The sequence below is a fragment of the Camelus dromedarius genome, chromosome 13, assembly GCF_036321535.1.
Source record: "Camelus dromedarius isolate mCamDro1 chromosome 13, mCamDro1.pat, whole genome shotgun sequence".
Taxonomy (NCBI): Eukaryota; Metazoa; Chordata; class Mammalia; order Artiodactyla; family Camelidae; genus Camelus; species Camelus dromedarius.
The window spans coordinates 2,578,774-2,601,009 of NC_087448.1; positions in this window are offsets into that span (position 1 = coordinate 2,578,774).

The window sequence follows — 22,236 nt, forward strand, 5'->3', positions numbered from 1 at the left end:
GATTTGGACTCCATGTCGGGTGAATAAAGGACACTTGGCTGATTATCTTAGGTCACCTCCTCTTTGTACTTTTCTTCCAACCACCTTGCCCACCTGGAGGGCCTTTTCTCTTCTCATCTGTGTCTGTTACAGTTTTACCTCCCTGTCAACCTCAACACAAGCGCCAACGTCTTCTAGGGGAATTTTCTGAATCCCTGTCCTTCTTCTGAACCCTTAGTGCTGATATTTGTACATGTATATATATATATTTATTTTAACTGAAGTGCCGTCGGTTGCAGTGTGTCACTTTCTGGCGGCCAGCATCGTGTTTCAGTCGCGCACACGCACACATACATTCATTGGCATATTCGTTTTCTCTGTAGGTTACTGTAAGACGTTGAGTGTAGTCCCCTGTGCTGGTCAGAAGAAATTTCGTTCTTTACCTATTTTATGTATAGTGGTTAATGTTTCCAAATCTCAAACTCCCAGTTTACCCCTTCCCACCCTCTTCCCCCAGTAACCGTAAGTCTGTTAACTATGTCCGCAAGTTTGCTTCTGTTTGGTAAACAAGTTCATCAGTGTACTCGTATTGTTTTTAAGTCTTATTTGTGTTGGAATTATTCAGGTGCTTTTCTAGGTCTGATTGTGTATATGAATGAGGCTGAAGCATGAAGACCCCTTACATACAGGAAAACTGACAAGGTTTTGAAAAACAGACTGATGAAATGAATGAGGCAATGGCCCCCGCCGTGTTCCCTGGGACAGTTCCCTGTCCATAGGCTCAGTGAGACTTCTGTGGGGGCGCGATTCTCTCAGGCGGGTGCAGGCGTCATTCTGCATGGTTGTGCATCACGCATTTAGATGGACATTTATTGAGGAGTAGATTTCAATAATATTACAGTGAGTCACAACTTTTTTCTCAACATTGTCTTACAAAATGGAAGCCTTTATTTTTTGAATGTATATCAAGATAGAAAAAAAGCCTTTAAACTGTCTTTTTTAAAACCTTCTTTTAAAAAACTGTGTCAGGAGTTCAAATGTTGGCTCGGAGGGCAGGCATCAGAAGAATTCGCGGTTCCCCAAGTTGACACCTGCTGTTTCAGGGCCATGGTTTAAAAGCAGAGGAGCCTTGCTCTTACAACGTGAGAGCACATAGCACTCGTCAAAAACATACTAAAAAGATACCAAATGTTCCATCACTGGAGATCATTTTTTTCCACGAAAAAACAAAACAAAACAAAATGAAAGCTTAAGGGTGAATGTCTTTCTCATCTTGGGAACTAGAAATCCAGCTTCCAATGTATGTTGTAGTTTCAAGCTCTACTGAGCCAGAGTTTTCCCATTAATTATAGATGACATTATGTTTTAAACAAATACAAATTGTTTTACCCCTACCTTTAAGCCTCCTGAAGCAAATGTTTTCTTCCCAGTAAGTGTGGTTTTGCAGAGTTCAGGTCTGTGAGTTGTTAGAAAAGCTGCAGTGATCAAATGACATCTAGAAATGCGTGTGGTCTCGCTGATCCGGGACTTCCACTGTGCTGCGCTCTGCTGTCTATGGGAGGGCGCAGAGGAAGGACACGCTTCTCTGTCTAGTTACTGAGGTGACTCAGTTGGCGAGATGATGATGGGAAAATGTAATCTCCAGGCCAAAGATGGTGACATACGTTCTGACATTTCCCCCAGTCTGGGCTCCGGGTGGATGTTGCTGATGGGCGAAAGCCTTTCCATTCTGCTCACATGCGGCTTCAGAATTTGATCACGCCGGTGCTGGGACTGTCACAGTTACACCGACTATGTTGCAAAAACAGCAACAGAAAGTTTCTTAAGACTAGGTACTTAAGACACAGCACCACTGGCCGCTGACGGAAGAAGCTGCGCTGCCATCTCAGACATACTTTCTCCAAGTCGGTAAGTCTTGCTCCTGGGTAACTGTGGACTGGAATGGGCTGGGCTGGTCTAGGCTGGTCTATTCCACTCTCCCTTGAAGGTTCAGGTTGTTGTGAAACCTTTTCAGACCTTTCTTGCTGGACTCATGTGTGCTACGTAGACAGCGAGACTCAGGTCTACACTTTTCCACAACCCGGCATCATCTGTCTGCAGATCTGTTAATTGTCCCGTTTGCTTCTGTGATACCAAACTGAAGGCGGTTCCCCCCAGAAGGAAGGCTCTATCTCCATGAGAATGTGTTTTAGCCGCTGCTCTCAGGACAAGTCACAAAAACCACTGCTCAGTCCGTGGATGCAGGTGGGTTCAACCGAAGTGGCTTCTGGCTTCACACCTTGTCACTCACCTTCAGGCCTTCTCCACCTGGCTCCCAAATCTCTCTCCACCATCTCTGGACTGAGAACCTGGTTTAATGAAAAGGGAAATGAGATCTGGAATCCAAAGTCCTAGATTCAAATCCAGTGTTTCTTAGTCTCTTAAATAAACGTCTAGTGAGAGCTTATGTTGCTTAGAAGCTTAAAGCTCGCCTTCTACATTTATCATCTCATTTGACTTCCCAGCACCCCGAAAGCAGATTCACACATGATCCATATTTAATATAATGGGATGCAGGAAAAGAGGCCATGCAGACTGTCATACAGAGAAGATACAGGAGCTGCGATCTGAGCCTGGTCCTACCCGTCTGGAGACAACGCTCTCCATCCGTGGCTAGCTGGGCTCTGTAACTCACTAACTATGCATTCAGCTATTACAGATATTTACTGAGTCACTTTGTCCCAGGAACCACGCTGTGTGCTCGGTTGCAGAATCATCTCTAACCTTACGGGGTTTGCACTCTTGCAAAGCAGCTCGACAGAACATGTAATCATATAAGACCGGGAGATTGGTTGCAGGTTGCCAGAGGGCAGAGGGCGAAGAAGGCTCTTCCAGGGCAGAATCATTTGAGATGAGACTTCAGAACGAGCAAGTGTTCGCCAAGCCAAGGCGGCGATGGAAGATGCGGGAGGGGAGCACGGCAGGCGGAGGGCGTGAAGGAGTGTGTCACGTTGATGGAGGTGAAAGAATTCCACTACGTCGGACAACACAGGGGTGGGAGAACGTGAATAAACAGGACGGAGACATTCGGGAAGGGAACAGAGAACAAGATAATTGACATGTTGGTGTTATTCCTTTTATAAAAATTAATGGGAGGAGTGAGGGGCATAGCTCAGTGGTAGAGCATGTGCTTAGCATGCACGTGGTCCTGCGTTCAATCCCCAGTACTTCCATCAGAAAATAAATAAATAAAGTAAATAAACCTAATTACCCCCCCCAAAATTAATGGGAGTGGTTTGACATATATTATTAAAAGATAAAATACTCTCAGATTTTATGTAGACAAAAAAGTAAACGCCAATCATGAGCCACTGGATCTAAAAACAGAGAAATGCAGAACTCCTACCTGGGAACACGCAAAGGAGGCAGGACGGCGAGGAGGGAAGAGGAAGGAGAGGGAGCGGCGTGAATATTATTCGGTTAAGGTGTTTCAAGGTACATGTGAAAAGAGAGAAATCATACATTCGAAAAAGCAAATATAACCTGGAAATAAGATGTCATAGACATTCCAAATATCAACCAGCTCCAAGACTGCTTGAAAATCAGATGCGAGGCTTTTGATTTTGGCTGTTGCTGCTCTGCACATCTCTCACCGTGGTCTGCAGCCGGCGGTATTTCTGTCCAGTGCCTACTCATCCTCACACAGAGAAGGAAAGTTAAGGCAGAGATGAGTGAAGATGCTTTTAAAGAGGACAATGGAGGTGAAAGTCTTCTATGCTCATTGTACCACAGGAATTAGAGATGTTTTGGGGACTCAAGTGGGGAGCCATGGAAGTCGGCCTGAGGGGTGCCATGCTTTTCCCTGAGGGGGCTTTTGGGGACAGTTTGGTCACTGTAGGTGTGTTCCACTAACTGGCAGCCGTTGTAACAACCCTGAAGCCACATGGACGCAGGATGGAGCTTGTGTGAAAGAGAGATGCTTGAATCGAGTTGCGACGATTCACGCTGGGAGAACAGAGGTGACACTGTGGGGAGGCGAGTGTGACAGTGACTCATCGGTGGGAGGTGAAAAGACTGGGCACGGGGTGGGTGGGATCGACCTGTCACCCACATTCCAGTGGACACATGCCACCTCAAGGATGACTCCTGGCTTGTTGACAGGGAGCAGAGCCCAGGATGGTTGAGGTTCGTGTTGGATTTCCCTGCATGAGGAGGTTGTCTTGTGGGACAGATAGGAAGTAACCAGGCTGAGCAGCCAAATTAAGGCAACTGAGCTTCATTCCACCAGGTTGTCAACCTGGACCACACTGTGGTGGGGAGGAGAGAGCAGCCAGGAGGGGGGACACTTGGCTTCACGTCCAGCATCTGGCACCACGATGCCCTGTGACCCTGGTCTGTTTCTGTATGTGTCCACAGAGGTGTGACAGAGGGTCTGGCTGTCACCTCCACCATCCTGCTGTTATGACGTAGAATGTGATGTCCACACTGGTCTTTTTGTAAGTAAGGCAAAGAGTCACCATGCTGCTATCAAGTGTTAGCTTTGTGTCATTTACGATTCCTGGCCTGGCTCCACATCGCTAATTATCAGAGAAATGCAATTTAAAACTTCAATGCGGTATCACCTCATGCCAGTCAGAATGGCCATCATTTAAAAAATCACTTTTGATTCATTATAACACTCAACCACTGGGAAAAAAAAAAAAAAGACTACAAATGATAAATGCTGGAGGGGGTGTGAAGAAAGGGAAGCCTCCTACTCTGTTGGTAGGAATGCAGTTTGTGCAGCCATTGTGGAAAACAGTATGGAGATTCCTTAAAAGACTAAAAGTAGACTTACCATATGATCCAGCAATCCCACCCTTGGCCACATATCCAGAGGGAACTCTAATTCAAAAAGACACCTGCACCCCAATGTTCATAGCAGCACTGTTTACAATAGCCAAGATATGGAAACTACCTAAATGTCCATCAACAGAAAAAGAAGCTGTGGTATGTTTATACAAAAGAATACTATTCAGCTATAAAAAAGAATAAAATAATGTCTTTTGCAGCAGCCTGGATGGAACTGGAGATCATCAGTCTAAGTGAAGTAAGTCAGAAAGAGAAAGAAAAATATCATATGTCACTCATATGTGGAATTTAAAAAAAAATACACAAATGAACTTATTTACAAAACAGAAACAGACTCACAAACATAGAAAACAAACTTACAGTTACGGGGGGGAATGCAGAAGTGGGTAGGGAGGGATAAAGTAGGAGTTTGAGATTTGCAGATGCTAGCTACTATATATAAAATAGATAAACCACAAGTTTCTACTGTATAACACAGGGAACTTTATTCAATATAAGCCACCCAATGTGTGTCACTTTGTGGCAATAGTCCTAAGACACAAATACATCTCCCAGTGTACAAGGAAAATCTGACCTGAGTCTTGTAAAACGTTCCTCTGAATCAAAGAGAAACTGCACTGAACAGTAAAGGCAAAAGTGACATTATGAGTAATTTTCTTATAGTGATTGAAAATGCTTTCAGAGACTTAGTCTGTAAAGGGTACCAAGAAGTCAGTCGTGCAAATATTTCAAGTTCCTCCAACCTGTTCCTACTGGTGAGGAGAAAAAAGACATTATGTCAGCTTCAAAATTCCCAGGAAGTTTCCATTTCTAAGTGCCATTTGCTGTTTAAGCCATGCGAAGACAGAGGACACTGAAGTGTCAATGTATGTTCTGAAATCAGTCACTTATTAACAAGCGTGCCCTTGGAAAAGTTATTCAGCATCTCTGTGCTCCCATTTCATCTCGTGTAAATGGGAATAATCCACCTCTATGCACAGGTTATTAACATCAAATGACATAGTACATAGCGAGTTCTCAGGGGAGGGATAAACTGGGAGTCTGGCATTTGCAGATACAAACTACCACATGCAGAAGAGGTAAACAGCAAGGCCCTGCCGTACAGCACAGGGAACTGTATTCAACATCCTGTAATAAACTGTAATGGAAAAGAAGAGGAGTTCTCAGAGGAGCGTTCACGCACACTATTATTTTATCATTACTGATAATGCTAAGTGCGTCACTCCAGAATCTTGCTCAAAATTTCTTTTTTCCCCCTCCTGTTTTGCTTTGGGATGTTTTTATCCCACAACGTGAGTTTCTCACTTAAAGCTAACATCCCAGCTGGGTTCCTGAAGGGCCTGTTAACGTTTGTTGTAGGTCGGTACCCCTTTTGCATTTTATTTAATCAATCACTTTGAGCAGCCATTTGCGTCTCCCCAAAAAAGGCAATTTATAACTAGATAAAATTGAAAAAAAAATTTTCCAGGCTCTTTTGCAAACCACATGACAGAAGAGGGAGAATAGTTTGTAGAACTGAGGAGGCTTCTGGAGAGAGGGCGCCCGGGGCTGTTTTGACAAGAAATAGACTTGGAGGACTCTGACCCGCCCAGAAGAAGGAGCCTGAGAGGTACCAGGGGACGTCGCGGCGAGAGTCCCGCACCCAGGGATGTGCTCCCTGGATGCACGCGAGCCTCTGAGGACCACGCGGGTTCCGTCCTGACTGCGTTCCCTGGGCGGGCTGGGACGCCCCTCACACCCGCCTGGGCTCCAGCTCTCAGGGGCCAGCAGCCCGGCCCGGCCGGCCCAGGATTCTCTGAGACGCACGTCCGGGCCGCGCGGGGGCCGGGGCCGGGTGCCCCGCGGCCGGACGCCTTTCCCGCCAGCCCAGACTCAGGCTGAAGCACAGCAAGAGGAAAAGGCAAAGGAGTTCTGAGCTCCGCTGGGGCGGAAAGCGCCTGGCAATATGAAACAGCGATTTTTTTTCAGCACGGCCTGTTCAGTTCCTTCTCGAGTATAATCAGTCCCTGAATATTCATAGGTGACCTTTCCCAGCGCTGCGCTGGGCGCTTGTCCACACGTGGGCGCGGGGGGCTCACTGCGCCTGCGCGGGGCCACTGCCGCGCGTCCCCGAGCCCCGCCCCGAGCCCCGCCCCGAGCCCCGCCCCCGGCTCCTCCTCTCGGTGCTTCTCCTCGGGAAGCTTTGTAGTTGTTGCTGTTTGTGTTGTTGTTGTGCTGTTTCTCTAGGACGCTGAGAAGACACGCGCCCCCGGCAGGCCCTGTTCATCAGATTCCTCTCACTGTGTCTCCCGGGGACCTGGTGGTTACAGCTTCTGCCTCTGCACTCGCCGGTGGCGGGCGGAACCATGCCCTCCTCCCCCCTCCCCAGAACAGCCCAGGTCCCCAGAACCTGTGGATACGTCCCCTTACTGGGCAGGAGGGACTCGGGCCCTGTGCCTGGCTCAGGATCTTAAGATGGGGAGACGATCCTGGGTCATCTGCTTGGGCTCAGTGGGGCCACGAGGGTCCTCACAAGGAAGGAGGGAGCCAGGAGATTCAGCGTCCCAGGGATGCAACGTGGAAGACAGCCGACTGCCCACCCCAGGCTGGGGAGAGGAGGGAAGCGCCAGCAGTCAGAACACAGCAGCCTCTGGAAGCCGGCAGCCCTGCCCTGGAGCCGCCCTGGAGCCGCCCTGGAGCCTCCGGGAGGGCCCAGCCCTGCAGACGCTGACACATTTGGGACTTCCGACCTTTACAAGGGTGAGTTTTGCTCGATGTCAACAAGACAGCATGTCCCTTGGTAGAGACACTGGAAGGATGAGGCTGAGAACACGCAGGGCAGATTCACCTAGGGAGAAAATGACAACACGGAAGGGTTCTCCATCCATAACCCAGTAGAACTGTGACTCCATGCAAAAGAATAACTTAAAAATTCTGTATGTTAAGAAATAAACAGAAATATATTAAATAACCCTTGTGTTAAAAAAGAAATACTTGGAACTAAGGAGCAGTCAGGGCACCGCATCCCAAATTTTGTGGGCAGCTGCTAACACGCTCAGGAGGGACCACATTTATTAGAAACTAGGGGGAAAAAAACAAAAAACAAAGCAGAGAAGTCAACATCCAAAGCAGAAATCTAGGAAAAAAAAAAAAAAAAGAGTAAGCAAAGACAAATGGGAAGAAAAATACAAAAATGTGCAAGATCAAAAAAAAAAAAAAGGAACAAGTCCGACAACAGGAATAATAACAATATTTGCTTCTCTGAAATGTTAGTAAAAAGACAAACTTTGGCCAAAGAAAATTTTAAAATAATATTGAAAGAAAAAGAGGAAAGAAAAGATCTTACTGATTTAAAAAATGGAAAGAATCTTAATAACAATTATAGTGCATTTTAAAACTAATTGAAAGGATCTATTTCTGGGAAAAATTATAAAATATTAAAAAGGCTTAGAAGTAACAGAAAAACTGAGTACACAGATAACTATTAAGGAAATTTAAATGATAATCAGATTTCTCCAAGCAAAAGGAAAGCTCACACTCTTTCCTGTGAGTTCAGTCAAACTCTCAAGAACAGCTCTTTTCTGCAAAGGGAAGCCTCAGATGTTCAGGGTCACCTAGTTGACTGTTTCACACTTTCCTCTCCCTCCTAAAGCCCCAACAAATGTCCCTTCCTCACTCTCAGCCTTGAATTTAACAAATTTACATTAACTGCTTCTACCCACATTCCGAGAAGTCTGTGAGGAAATACTCTGCCTTCCTACCTGTTACCACAGATGAACTGCTCAATCTCTCCGAGGTCAAGCTCCCCATCTGTGCACTGGGGTCTCCAATGTATTGCCCAGCCATTCTCTCCTCCCTCCTACATCACCAATTTTTCCCATTCCTGGACCAATTCCAACATCAACAGGTTACGAGTTCTCCTATCATAAAAGACACAAACAAAAACCTGTGATCTCTCTGTCCCTATAGACTTCTCTGTAAAAGCAAAATTCTTCAAAAATGTGATCTGTATTCACTCTCATTTTTACTCACACCCAACCCAAGATCGATGCTTTCTTCACCTCACAACTCCCCTCCTTAGGTCACCGACGGCCGCCTAGCAAGTCCAGCTGTCAATCATGCTCTTGTGGGGGGTGAGCCTTCCAGGTGGATTTAACAAATGTATTCCTCCCCCTCCTTGGTAGATCTTCTGTCTTCCAGGATGGCACGCTCCATTGGTTTTCCTCTATCCCTTTGGGTGCTCCTTTGCTGTTTCTTCTCCTTTTCCCAGCCTCATCCATTTAGAACATGCACAGGCTCAGACTCAGGATTTGTGCCTCCCCCCTCTATGGCCACACACGCTCCCTGGGGGATTTCATCCGACGTTACGGTTTTGAGCACCATCTGCGTGCTGATGACTCCCAAATCTCTATCTCCTGCACAGAGCTCTCCCGTGAAGTTCAAACTGGATGTCCAGTTGCCTGCTCCCTGTTTCCATGTGGGTCTCTAATTAAACACCTAAACTCTGCATACTTAAGACCAGTTCCTGACTTTTCCTTCTTACTCCCCAGTCTAGTCCTCCAGTCCTTCCCACCTTGGTTGACGTCAATACAAGGCACTCAGTTTCCGTTCCTTGGAGACTCCTTAACTTCCCTTTTCCTTTCACATCCCACAATGACTCCATTAGGAAACTCCAGGGTCTACTTTGAAAACACATCCAGAATCTTTTTTCTCACCACTCTCACTGCTACTGCATGGTCCACATCTGGTCCGTCTTCCTTCAGCTGGTTATGAAGTAGTAAGTACCCTCAGTCCTTGTTGGGAGAGGAATCAGGTTCATTCACCCTGGAGAGCACCTGTGGCTTCTATGAAAGACAAGCATGTATATACTCTGTTCAGAGAAGCTCATGCTGGTCTGCATGGGAAGATGTGTGGTGCTATTTGTGATAGGAGGGGTTGGAAGAAACCCAGGTGCCCATCCCTAGGTGACCAGGTAAGTACACTTGATGAAAATGTATGTTTGCATTTTATGCCACTGTGAGAAGCAAAATTTAGCAACATGGAGAGATCTCGAAAACAGCATTGAGTGGAAAAACAAAATGGGGTCTGCAGCACAAAACGATTTGTGTGGTTTAAGGTCATGTTTATACTGTATGTCTTTCAAGGATACATTTGCATCCAAGGACATTTAAAAAACACATCTGAGTGGTTGCCTTGGTCCAGAAAGGATTGTGCCCGTGGTGACCAATGAAGAGGAAAAGGCTGAAAGAATAAAGCCTGGGGGGAAGGTGTCCATGGATGGACCATGAATCACGGTGTGCTGTGACTCCCTCAGCTCTCTTCGCTGGTGGGGAAGAGAGAGAGAGAACTAAGGCAAAAAGAAGTTTTCACAATGGTCTTCACCCAGTCTCTGCTTTACACACACACAGACACACACACACACACATATACATACACACCCTATCACACCCAACACGGGCTGGATTTAGTTATTCCATAGAATCTAAGAACTGAAGGGAATTCAGTTGCCAAAACCCCTCTTTTACAGAAGAGCAGAGGTTTCCACGGAAATCTGCTGATGGGAGGAGGGGCAGATCAGGATTCCCGAAATGTCCTCAGGCTGAGTAAGTTACACACACACACACACACACACACACACACACACACACACACCAGCCCAGAACTCTAAGGGCTAGAAAAAATCTGAATAAAATGAAACCAGAGCTGCGGGAAGGCAAACAATAAAACCCACATGCCAAAGTTTGGGACCAGACGACAGTCCTGGCAGCCTTGCTTTGGGGACTGACGTGGCCCCGGAGAGGAATGAGGGACTGACCTTTGAAGATGCTTGCACAGTGGGCTTGTTGGAGTCAAGCCTCCCACGCAAAACTAGGACAACTGAAGGCACCACGGCTTCAGAGAAATGGGGCGTGGATGAAACCTGATGAGGGCACCCAGAAGAACGTCTCTAACTCTGTCCATTTCTGAAGGGGAAAATCGTCTCCTCTGAGAACACGGGACATCTCCTTGGTCTCGTGTGGATCTGGAGGTCGGCTGCACCGGGCACCATGAACTCAAGGGAGCCCCAGGCTCAGGCACTACGTGACCCTTCCCATTGGTACTCAGTGTGTTTAAGGCAAATCCTCTCTGGGGAAAACAGTTCTCATCCTGGTCCCGAGGGATCTGCATACATTACATTTGACCCAATATTAGCTCATAACAGACAGCAAATCAGTGCCCCATAAGGAAACGAGTCTGCACGAGGGAGAACCAGCAGAAGCCACAAATGCCTTCAGTCCCAAAGACGTCGCATACTGGGAGGGTCAGACACACACGGAGAACGACCAAGAAAATGGAACACAAGGGAGGGAAAGAAAGAAGAGCTGATACGGGAACTTTTCAGAACTGATTAAAAGAAATCAAACCGTAGGTACACACCAGGAGAAAGTGGAGGGTATCTTTAAAAGGATGAGGAAGACAAACATGAGTCTAGATTTCTGTAGATGATGAAATGATCTCTCAAGATCAAGAGTGAAATAATAAGAATTTTTAGAAAAACAAAAACTGAAGATTTTACAACCCTGGAGACTTCCTAAAGGGACTTTGACAGGATCGACTTCAGAGACAATGAGAAGCATCTCAGAGGACAGTGAGGGGAGGAGGACCTCGGAGCACACGCCCAGTCTGCCCAGCACTGGCTGGTGGAGTGATAACTGGAATGTGTAATTTAATGGAGCAAAATTAATGCAATGAGATCATAGGACTGACAATCATGGGTAAGCCAGACGTGGACGGTGAGAGAGAACCCTATGCTCTCTGTCTTGTTCACGAGAAGAGTAAATATGCTGAATTAACTTAAGACACACTACTTTAGAATGTGTGTGTGTGTGTGTGTGTGTGTGTGTGTGTGTATATATATATATATATAAAATAAGTGACAAAAGAAAAAAGAAATTCAGAAAACAGTGTGACAAAGATGAAGTACAAAATGAGATGGTGAAAATAAATCCAAATACGTTAGTAATCACAAGGAATAAATGTGCTAGATAGAATTTTAGAAATCAACTTTTTGCAAGAGCTATGCCTAAAGCATGAGAACATAGATGTGTTCAGGTAATTAACTGGAAACTGTATGCACGGCAAATAACAACCAAAAGAAATCTGACATAGTAATATTAATATCAGAAAAAAGGCTAAAAATGCAAAAACTGTTATTACAGATGAAGAGGGTCATTATATCCTGATTTAAATTTGAATTGTCTAGGAGGTTATAAAAATTCTAAATATTTATGGATATAATAAAATAGCCACAAAATATAAAAACAAAAAAAAATGGACAGAATTATATGGTGATACAGGCAAATTCATTAACAGACTTGAATACAGCCACATAACCTGGTTAGAGATTGACAGATCAGGCAGGGAAATATTTAGTACAGATAGAAAGAGTTAAACATCACAATCAGCCAGCTGGGTTTAGTGGGCGTATAACACAAACTCCACTCCGTGGTTTGAGAACGCCGTCATTTTCATCACTACAAGGGACGTGTACATAAGCATCATACACTCCACCACGGAACAAGTCTAAACGAATTTCCAAGAATTAAAGGGCACTACATGCTCTGGTTATAAGGCAGTCAGTGGTAAATCAAATCAATCATGACTTTTGAAAAGTGTGAATCTTGAGATATTTACAAAACTTCAAATTCGTGTGTCAAATTCCAATGAAAGAAAAATCAATGCAAACAAAAAGAATATAACTGAACAATAAGGAAAGTAACACCCATGAAAACACATGGGGAGAGTCCAGGTAAGGTTTCCAGGGAAGCTGAGAGCAACAGACTGGGAAAGAATTTAATGAGATATTATGTTGAGCTTTTCATCTAAGAAGCTAGAAAATAAATCAATAGAAGCCTAGAATGCAAAAAGAAAGCTGTTATGGTAAAAGTTAAAAGCAGAGAGAAATAAAATAGCAAAGATAACACTGGGGGGGTCAGCGGTGTCAAACACTGGGTCTTGGAAAAGGCAGCAAAATAGTCCTCTGGGGACACTGGTCAAGAAAGGGAGGGCACAGATTCTCAGTAATAGGCCTGCAAAGGGGAAACATAAGGACAGATTTAAAGAGTTGTTTTTTTTTTAATTATAAAATTTTAGACGAAATGGACAGATTCCTAGAAATACACCAAAATTGGCTTTTCAAAATCTGAGATGACCTGTGGTTGAATTAGAAAGCCTGAACCGTCTTATAAGCATTAAACAAATTGAATGAATATTTAAAAATCTTTTCACAAATAAAACACCAGACTCATGCAATTTTACAGGCGGATACTTCCAAGTTTTCAAGGAAACTTCAGTTTCAAATACTTACTAAGTCTTATTGAAAGTTAAAAAAAAAAAAAAAGACACCGCCCCCAATTGTTCTTGATATCAGCGTGAAACAAGCACAGAATGAAACGTAAAAATCAAAGAGAAATCTCACTCAGGAATGGGAGTTCCCAGACATCGCAGGAACAATTCTGGTGAATCCAGTCCACATCCTGTCTCCTTGTTGCCAAGAATCAGCTTTCACAGCTGGGCCGGCAACCTTGCCGACCGTTGCCTTTCTCGTACCACTTTTTGAGTGTCCTGCGAGCCGGTGTGGAGGGGCGTGCAGGAGGAAGGCAGGCAGGGCGGGGTCCACAATGATCCTGGGGATGCTGAGAATCTCCTCCCTGTGGTGGGAGTCCTCCATTCCATGCATCTTTGCTGAGAACCAGCTGGCATGGGTTTGGTTTGCCTTGACCTTAATCAGGAGCAAAACAGCCTTGGTCCTTGTCCTGGTGGAGCTTCCAGCTTCTTTCCAGAGGCATCCATCAAATAACCACACAGATAAATACAGATGTGCCAACTGTGACAAGAAGGAAGACCTTGCAGGTCCTCAAGGTTCTAGAAAAGTGCATAATGGCTTTGCTTGGGGGTTAGTGAAGCTCATGCTGAGAAACTAAAATTTGACCTGAGATTTAGGGAAGTGTGTATGACTAGTTAGCCAGTGTCATGGGAAGGAAGAGAAGGTGGAGCCAGGCAGAGGGAACAGGGTGTCCACGTGCCCCTTCTTGGGAGGGAACAGGGCATCCTGTGGAATAGGAGCCTGGTGCAGGGAGTGGGGCTGGGGAAGGAGCAAGGCTCAGTCAACGGGTCCAGCATCCCACGGGGAAGAGTGCACTTGAACGTACATATTCAGTGACTTTAAAGGGGAAAGGACACAACCAAATTAGTCTTTTTCTAAAACTCTTTCCGACTGGTGTGCAGAATAGAGTAGAGCAAGGAACACAGAGAATAAATTAAGAGACCATCGTGTGAGTCCAGGTCAGTGACTACAGCTGAACAACGATGGAGGTGGAGCTGGAGATGCTGATGAGATTTCGGAGGAAAAAGACAGAACTGATGATTAGATATGGATGTAAGGGAAACAGAGGATTCAAGAATGGACTAATGGAAAGATGGAGAGGCCATTTACTAATAAGAAACAGTAGAGAAGTACCAGGTCAGGGGAGAGGCGAAGAGAAGGTAAAACTCTGTTAAGTTCGATGTGTTCTTGAGACAGCCAGGTGGAGATCGTAATGGGAAACAGGTCTGGGACTCAGAGGTGAGCTGTGTCAGATATGAATTTACAAGTCATCTGTGTATAGATGGAAGTTGGAATCACATCAATCGATGATGACAACAAGGAGGGAAAAGACAGCAGAGAGCAGAGAAAAGATTTAGGATTAAGGAACTTCAATGCTTAGAATTAGGACAGACAATTAGAAAGGAGCAAGAGAGAACAGGAGGACCAAGAGAATGTGGAGTCATGGAGAACAAAGCCGGGAGTGTGCTTCAGCAAGGACGCTGCAAGCCCAGATCACACGAGAGATGCTGCTCTCAGATCAAGTCACTGAAGAGCTGACGAGTCCGTGCTGGATCTGGTGATCTGTGTGCTTTTGATACTGATGGGGCGACTCAAAGCCTGGTTCAAGCGGTGCAGCTGAAAGGGGGTTATGAGAGATTGCAGAGCCCCTTTGCCAGCCCTGCCTCTCTAATTCCAAATGAGTGCTGTGGATACGTGATGGTGATTCTCTTGCTCACTTCGTGGACCGGTGCGTTCATCTTTCCAGGCAAGGGAAGGATTCCCCTGGACAAAGAGGGAACCACTCATTTTCTGCTTCTTTCAACATAGCTTTTCTTTTTTTAATTGACGTATAGTCAGTTTGCAATGTAGTGTTAATTTCTGGTGTACAGCATTGCGATTCAGTTATACACACACATATATTTCTTTTCATATTCTTTTTCATTACAGGTTATTACAAGGTACTGAATATAGTTCCCTGTCCTGTGCAGTAAGACCTTGTTGTTTGTCTATTTTATCTATAGTAGTTTTGCATCTGCTAAGCCCAAACTCCCAATTTATCTCTCCCGACCCACCTTCCCTCCTGGTAACCATAAGTTTGTTTTCTATGTGTGCTTCTGTTTTGTAAATAAGTTCATTTGTATCATTGTTTTAGATTCTTCATATAAGTGATATCATATAATATTTAGCTTTTTTTTTTTTTTGGTATCCAACTGAGAAGAGAATTTTTGCTTCTTAAACTATAATACATTTTAGAGTGGTTTTTACCAAGAATTGAAAAAAGAAGATCTTGCTAAGTTTCAGCTGACCAGTTAGCAAGTGTGTTCCCATCTCCCAGAGCTGGAGAGCTCATTGTCCCATTGGAGGTTAGTGACCCTGTAACCAGTGTTGCCCTTTGGCAAGCAAGGTGTCCCCTTCCTCTTCCTCTTCTCAGGAGAGGGACCAGCCCGAAGCTGTCATTCTGTTCCTCGTATCCCTACAGGGGCTGCCAAGACCGCTTCCATAAATGAATGGGGGCCAGAACTGGGTCTGTGCTCCAAAGGGAAAAAGAAGGAAGAGATAAAATCTAAGATACCAACTGTTTTGTAATTTAGATTTTTTTCCCCTTCCCCCAAATCTTTGAGACTTCAGGCCAAACTATAGCAGAGAAAAATTAAAAGGAAAAAAGTGGCCAGGTATGTTCAAAATTTTACATTGAAATTGTTCCTAATTTGATTTTTTTTTTTTTTTTTTTGCTGGTTTCGTTAATCTTCAGAAGAGTAGCTACATGCATATACAAGCATTTTACGGCATTAAAATTATGCAGAAAAATCTGAGTAAAGTTCCAAGAATATGTATGTATAATGCAACATGTAAATTACAATTTAAGGGCCTTTCCAAGAACATTTGCTTAATAAACAGGAAGAGAATGAGTTTTCGCAATGCTAATTATTACACTGGCTTCTGTTTCCAAGCCTTGCAAGATGCTAGGAGATACGTTACAGGTATTCATTTGGAAGAGAAATAATCTTTAACATCTATTTCATGAGAAGAATGGAAGGTTAAAGAAAGCCAGAGGCTGTGTGCAGAAAGGGTGTTCCAGAATACTGTAAGTGTCAGTGGGTGTTTGTGTAGTGATGGAAAGAAGTCGTGTTTACTCAAAGGTAATGACGATCATCAGAGCCCAGTCCAGGAAACGGGCTGGAATAAATCCACGCATCGTTCCAAAAATAGAATATGGAGAAGCCTGGCTTTGACCAAGATTTCTTAAACTACTTCATTAAGGAAGACGGTATTGTACGAGAAGTTCAGGCTTACTCAGTTACCTCTAAAGTATTTACACTAATGGACTAATAAGGTTCTTAAGTGATACCCTGGCAGGAGCTCACCTCAGGTTGGTTTCGCAGAACGTCAAGGTCAGGCAGGAATTCAGGAATGTGAGTGAGGTCACATTTCTGCCACCTGTGGACTCTCTGTACCTCCTCCGGTCTCTTCAGCGGCTGTGCTGAACCCTTTTCTTTCTCCATGTAGAGGCAGATTTCAGCCAGGTCCCTGGTAACCCGTTCTGAAACTTAGGAAACAGTCACCAGTCGTGCAGCCAGAGTCACAGAACACAACCTGGTGAAAAACGCTGGGCATGGCGAGGAAAGTCTCCCCTCCGCCACAGTCTTTACCCGAGGCCTGCGCCTGCTTTGTGGTTGCAATCCTTTCATCCTGGACTTAGATTTTCACAGCGCCAGAGCACAGAGATGCGCCCGATAAATTCTGACGCTTTGGAATAAGAGCCGTGAGGAACCAGAACGTGGACCTGCTCCTGCCTCTTGGGAAGCATGTGGGCTCTGCCTCCGAAGTCCTGCGCGGGTGGCTGGTGGAGGGCGCTGGCGCCTCCACTCTGCGTACCGGGCGCCGGGCGTCCCGCAGGAACAGCGCCCGGGGTCCTGGCCGCGGCGGCACGGGGGGCCCCGTGGAGCAAAGGCGCTGGGCACACCAGCAGGTCGCTCGTCCAACCTTTTAAGCCTCCTTTCCCTACGAAGGTACTAGACCACGCCAAGCTTTAGTAAAAACGGGACCAGACATGAAAAGAGATGGTCCAGGAGGCTAACCCGCTCGCCGCAGCCCAGCGCGAGCACTGCCGTGGGGCTCCGCATTCTTCATGTGTTTCCCTTAACACACACGCCACTCACTCCAGCCGCTGCCACCATCAAATGCTGGAGGAGCAGAAAGAGAACAGGACTGTTGTCACATCAACGTGCCCCCAGCCGGGGACAAGCATACTTTGGTTGCCCCTGTCCTCTGCCCCCCATCCTTGGGGGATGAAGGGAGAGCATACGCCACCCCCACCCCCAAAGCGGCAGCTCAGGAGACGGGACTGGTTAATTTTGCCCGGCAGGTGAGTCTCTAGGATTCCGAGCTACAAGAAAGATTTCTTTGACTTTGTATTTGTTCCTCCGTTCACGTACGCACGATTTTGATTTCTAAAGAGAAGAGCGTAGTTGTTGCTGTATATTGGATGATAGTTCTTTTGGCGAAATAATAGCAGTATTATTACTAATGATATGATTCTGGAAACAGCTTAAGGTTTTTTGTTTTGTTTTTGTTTTTGGTTGCCTTTGTCCTCGCATCATATGCCGCTGAGAAGGCACGGTGAAATCACTGTGTTTTAAACGTCACTTTAAAATAACTCTTCTCGGTGTGATTATGCCTCCATCTTGATACACAGTTAGGTTCATTTACTCCATTTTGTTTTAAGTTTTAGGCAGTGCTTTGTAAAATTGTGTACAATTATATAAACCATTTACATAGTTCCAAAATTAAGCCTACAAAACACAATATAGACAGAGAAGTGTAGCTTCAGTCCTTTTGGCTTTATTCCTTTTCCCTCTTCATCCACAGACGGCCTTTTTACAGATACTGGCATGACTGCCCATTTTTACACACACAAGTACACACACACACGTGTATACATGCATGTATATTTAACATACTCCGTTTTGGTTACTTACCAGCATATAACAAATTGCCAGAAAACTGACTTAAACATAACAACAATCATTGAATATCTGCGTGAGTTTCTGTGGTTCAGAAGTGCTGCGGACCAGCTGGAGGGCTCAGCTGGGCGGTCTGGGCTCAGGGTCTCTCGTGGGGCTCCAGTCAGAAGTCATCTGGAGCAGGAGCAGGAAACGGGGTCTCTTGGGGCAGCAGGGATGCTCTTGACATAAGTCTCAGGGCTGCTCGGCACAGTGTCCCTTAATGGCCCAGGTGAGTCTTCCTCAAGCTTGCAGGTGCCACAGATGACAGGGGTAAAGTTGGACAGACACTGGAGGAGACCCCCCTGGCCAGGGAGCAGCATGAACCTCAGTAACAACAGCAGCATCAAGGAACATCAAATAGTTTAAATCCACGGTTCATAATGATCAAAATAGTTAAAAAAAAAAAAAAAAGAACTCATTGGCCTTCTTGCTTGTTTAAAAGGTGCCAGAGAAACAATAAACTATGTGGAAAACTGGAAAATGAAAGGAAAGACTCAAGCCTTTACCCTGTCTTTCCTAAGTAAACACAGTGCAATCAGAGTTGGTGAGGGGAAGTTTCATTCTGTACAAGTTTTCTGGCTATGAATGCAAAAGGTCACAACAGAACACCACTGGTTTGTCACCCGCATTGAGACGAGGGAGTAGTTAAAAATCACAGGTAGCATCAGCTTCTAGCAATTACAGATGGTAGGGAAACTGATTAAACAATTCCATAATAATGCAATCAGCAAAACCAAGCCAGCAACATTCTCCAACAAATAAATTGCAAAAAAAAAAAAAAAAAAAAAGAAAGGAAAAGAAAAAGAAAAAACAAAATTGACAGAAAAAAAGAGGAAAATAACCTAAAAGTTAAAAGAGTTTTAGAAGACATGATCAATAATTGCAGTGTGTGTTTTATCTTGGATTTAGATATAAGAAAAAAATAGATGGATAGATAATTGGAGACATTTAAAAATTGACATTTAATAAAATAGAAATCACTTTTTTTTAAATTATGGTATCATTTGATTTTTATACTGTTATTTGATGCCTAAAGTCATTATCTTTTAGTCATTTATAGTAAAATATATACAGATGAAGTGCCGTGATGACTTGGAAATGACCCGCTGGTGGCAGTGGGGGTGGGGCTATTTGATGGGGATGAAATAGGAACAAGATTAGCCTTGAGGTGATACTTAGTAAAGCTGGGTGAATGGGCACATCTGAACTCATTATATGATTGTCTCTACTTGGCATACATTATGAATTTCCTACAATAAAACTCTTTAAAACTTCAGCACATGTGAGTTTTATTTTTATAATCATAAATATATGCAGATAATTATGTATTCTTTACATAGTGGGAAGCATATTCTTTTGTTATTTAATTTTTCTCCCCAAAATAGTCTAAATTTTGTCCGCTATTAAACACAACATGGCTTTTAATGGCAGCAACTGGATGCAGCACTCGTGAACATTCAGGTTGTTTCCTGGTTCTCAGTGCTACAGACTGCCCCTCTGATGACCACAGGAGGCAACGCTTTGTTCTCACCCCTGTTCATTTCATGAAGATCTCCTGGAAGTGTACCTGGAGGTGATATGTGCTGGTTTTCAGTTTTTTAAATCCTAGTTGCCAACCTGTCCCCCTACAAAATCTCTACACTGTTCATAGCTGTTTCAAGCTATTGGATAAGCAAGTAGACTCCTGACAAGACACATCACATACTTTTTTTTTTTTCATTTTGTCAATTTGATAGACAAAAATTGGTACCTCATTTATTCTTGGATGTATGACCATGGCTTATGGTCAAAGGCCCATGTGGAGAGGGCTCAGAATGCCAAACCGAGAATTTTTTCAAAACAAATCAGAATTGAATATGTATTTTAAAAGAAAAGGCCCATATTGGATTGATCAGCACTAAAATCTCAGTCTCTTGATGTAAGGAGTCATGACACTTTCACATCTAAAAGAATATATTTCTTTCAAGATGATTTCCCAATTGTGGCCCATCTCCAAACACAGCAATTGATTTATGATTTTTTTTTTAAATGGAGGTGCTGGGGATTGAACCCAGGACCTCATGCATGCTAAGCATGTGCTCTGCCACCAAGCTATACCCTCCTTTTCCATGAAATGTTTTTTTTAAAGGCAAAAAAACCTAAAAAGATAAATAAGTGAAAAAGAAATATAATTCGTCAATCCATGCTGTGGCCCCGTCCAGCAGTCAGCAGTAGCAGCTTGCTCCAGCCCAGGGGATGTGCTCACGTTCTTTTGACTTTGACATAGGCATAATGCTTCTTTTTTCTAAAAGCAAAGGCTTTATTTTCCTCCCAACACCAGTATGGGTCAAGCCGTCACTTCCAGGCAGTTAAAATGACCCAAGGAAGTCCGGACCCCCTGGCCGGAGCCGGCTTTGCTGTCTGTCACAGCTCCCTCCCGTGGTGGCCGCCAGGACTGGGCGCATCTGCCTGGGGCTGCCCGACCTCCCACTCTCATCTCCCTCTGTCCCCAGAACAGCAACGTGGGGGGACCTCTGAGCTGACAAAGCGGGGCGGTTTCGGGAGCATCGCGCCACGCCTGAGACCGGCCGCACGCCCCGCTTGAACGCAGCGGACACGCCACCTTACTCAAGGCTTCCGGAGAAAGTCCTTATGAAGTGTGTGCTGTCCCGGCCTGGGGAAGACATCCTACATTTATTTCTCTTATTTTGGTGACAGACTGACCACACCTTGAGTAAGAAAACACCAAGGCATTCTCTTAGAACATCACACTAAGCATGTTGGAGCAATGCTCCTCTGATGGTGAAATTAAGTGCTGCGAACTTTTTTCCTCTAGAAGCAGCCCCCCCCACTCCCATCCCCCCCGGAAGCTCCAGGTTTAACAGTTTGACTTCAGTTTAGGGAAACATCCATTCCTCTGTCTTGGATCCAAGCAGTCAGGTTTGCTGTTGTCTACTCAGAGCTGGCCACCGCAGCGGCCTCGTCAAATCCTCTCTGCACCCCGGCTCCGTATCCACTGAGTCGCATCCTGCGACCGGCGGAGAGGCCCGGGCAGGCAGTGTCGGCCTCCGCAAGCATCCCTCAGACACTGAGCTCCGAGGACGCTCTGAAGTCTGGACCCCGAGGTCTACGCCTCCCTCCCGTAGGTTACTGCCACCGTGTTGAAAGCCTCCAGCTGCAAAAAACTAAAACTCTATGGTAAGTATTTGAACACTTCAGTTTGCGTAATGACCTGAAGCCTGTTACAGGGTGTGTGCACGAGGGGGAGGTGGGAGAGAGAGAGAGAGGGAAGAGAGGAGGAGAGAGAGAAATGGGGTGGGGGGGGGGAGGAGATGGGGCAGAGAGAGACAGTCTTTCTTTTCCCCTTCTCTCTGTCACTTCTCATGTGCATTTACTTAATTTTGGGCACTGACGAAGCCGAGCAGGACGGGGCGCTAAGGGCCGCCCCCCTCTCTCAGCTCCCGGGCCAAGGGCCCGCACGGCCCCGCGGCCAGCCCCGCGGGGCGGACCAGCAGCCTCCCCCCCTCTGCCCGCCACGCCCTTCGCCTCCGCGCTGCAGCGTGACATGGAAGCGCAGAGAGACATGATGATTCAAACAGGGACAGGAAGGTCGGGCCGCACAGGCGTAACGGAGACCGCCGGCGCCCAGGCCACTTCCCGGCGCGATCCTGAGGCCACGCGGAGGGAGCACGCGCTTCGCCTCTCCGCAGCAGACGCGCAGACAGAGGAAGAGCCGCCGCGCCCGCGCCGGCCGCACACGCGAGCGGGAGTGGGACGCGGCCCCGGGCGCTCCGGTGTCGGCCCTGACGCCGCGTTCGCAGAGCTCAGACGGCCCCGAGGGGGCGCCTCCCGGAGGCCCGCGCCCGCCCCGCCAGCGCGGCGCTCCTTCTCACGTCTCAGGAACAGTCACAGGCTGCGGCGACCTTTGCAAAGGGGCACTTGGGAGGCCGGCACCATGCTGTCTCCTTCGGAGCCCTGGCCACTCTGACGTCTCCCTGTGTTTGCACTTGCTGGTCAGAGTGGGGCCCTCCCCGGCACGGCCAGGGGCGGGGAGCGCTGCGCCGCTTTCCCGCGACTCTCTGGGTGGGGGCACAGCAGGTAAGAAGGGGCCGTCAC